Genomic DNA, 2,417 nt, shown 5'->3' with positions numbered 1-2,417 from the left:
CGCTGCCTGTTATAGGATCAATATCACGGACGCCATTTGTCCAGCAGCTGAGCAACTCGCACGCGTACCTGCCAAATGGGATGCTTCATATGTCCGCCATTTTTAAATATTTTTGGAAAAAAAAATACGTATGGACAGTCCAAAACATATATAAATAAATGTTTAAGTTTGAAAAATATAGAAAAATTCTTTCTCCTACAAAAAAATTCTTGAAAATAGCTTATTTTTCCTCGTTCTAATTGGATTTCCCCCCTTAAAGGAACACGATCCATATTCACATCTATCACTATTTCACCATATTTATGGACATATTCCTCAGAAAGTAATTGTTGAATATTAATTTTTATTCTTTTATGCCAAAATAGTCCATTATCTAATCTATTCACAGTAACTTTCCTCATAATATGCAATAGAGTCTTGTAACTTTTTAGCAGAAAAGAGAAAAGTGGTATTAACAGAGCCTATAATTAATTTATTTTTTTCTTTGACATCCCACGCAAAGACCATTTTCTTAATTCAATAAATAATTTCCTTTTTTTTGTTTATTATTTAAGTTTAATATTTCACCTGTATCACTTTGTTCATTATACTGCTCAACATTTTTTGTAACGTTTTGGTTATTACTTTCACAACCTATAAATTTATTGTGTTGAACAGCAATATTATTTTTACTGCTAGAAGAATTATCAGAATAACTAAGACTATAATCTGAACAAAAATTAGGGTTTAAATCGAGCAAATTGCTATATTCTGTCTCAAAGTCTATACATCTCTCGAAAGAGTTATTTGTCTCATCGTCAATATCACTAATATTACTCCCATTTCTTTGATTTGTAGTATCATTAGTATTATTATTGAATATTACAGATTTTGCAACTTATGTTTGGTCAATCTAATTCGTTTCGCAGCAATAATTCTATGTTTGGATCGTACCTTCCATGGTAAATATTTCTGCATATATATATATATATATATATATATATAGTTACAATAAAATAATACTAAAGATATCGACATATGTTAACTCATTATAAGGATCAAGGATTATTTTGTTTTGCACAAATGGAAATGTACACTCGGTTACTAAATGGCTCAGTGAACACAGTTTGTAACAATTATATAACTGAGAAATAACAAGTAATATTACATTAGCTATACTCTATACTATGTAACAATAATATAAGATTTTGTCAAAAGTAATGTTACAGTTACATGTAGAATACATATACAGTTACAGTTACATGTAGTTACATGTAGAATACATATTCAATACATAACAATTTTTATTCAGGTAATATTACATGACAAATTTTGTAATATTTTGATAATATAACTTATAACACATATATAATATAGTTGAAAGTAGTATTATTTTCACTCTTCGCACTGTCATTTTGCCCCCTGTCATAATCGATTAATGTACAGCTCATCAACAGCGGCTTTCAGTTTTGATATCTTAGAGCATTGTAACTTTAGGGCTCGAAATACGTCCAAACCATTTAGTAACCAATTGTACAATTAAAAAAATATATATATACAGGGTGTTTCCAAAAGGTGGTACTAAATTTTAGGGATATGTAGTATTCGTTAAAACAAACCAAAGCCTTAATAAACAGTACTCCGAAAACCTTTTATTTTTGAGATATAAAGCATTTTGTTCTGTAAAAATAGAAAATAAATTAAATCTACAATAAATGTTCAATGTGCCTTCGGCTCATGTCAATACATATTTCGGCATGTTTCGTCATTGAAGGTCAAAGAGTCCAGGTTTATTTCGTATTTATTGACAACAGTTTCCAAGTCTCTTAATCAGTTCATTCACGGACACGTATGTGACCACCTAATTACGCAGGGATTGTTGTATTCAACTTTGGATTGTGGACCGTGTCTAGTTTTGTGTTATCTGAAAAATGGCTAATTTTTACACTAATTCTGAAATGACGGATATTCATTTTATGTATGGCAGAGCAAAGGGCAATGCTTCAAAAGCAGCACGGTTGTATCATGTAACTTTGAACGTGTTCGATCTTCAATGAGGAGACGTGCCGAATTGTGTTGAAATGGACGGAGGGCACATTGAACATTTATTGTAGATTCAATTTATTTTCTATTTTTCACAGAAGAAAATGCTTCATAACTCAGAAATAAAAGGTTTTCGGAGTACTGTTCATTAAGACTTTTTGGTTTGTTTTAACGAGTACTACATACCCCTAAAATTTGGTGCCACTTTTTGGGAACACCCTGTAAACTCACTATGCAAATAGTTAAGGTTATACAGGGTGAGTCATTTTAGTCTATGGATCCGAATATCTTCCAAATTACGGTATCTACAAAAAAATGGTTTAGATAAAAGTTGACCAGGACAGAGGGGGTCATTCAATTGTACCATTGGTTTTGACCTTGAGGTCAATTTTGAA

The sequence above is a fragment of the Odontomachus brunneus genome, unplaced genomic scaffold (assembly GCF_010583005.1).
Source record: "Odontomachus brunneus isolate Ranch 3 - 2012 unplaced genomic scaffold, Obru_v1 Obru_scaffold_329, whole genome shotgun sequence".
NCBI classification, from domain to species: domain Eukaryota; kingdom Metazoa; phylum Arthropoda; class Insecta; order Hymenoptera; family Formicidae; genus Odontomachus; species Odontomachus brunneus.
The sequence above is the reverse complement of the archived record's forward strand: the minus strand, read 5'-3'. Positions refer to the sequence as shown.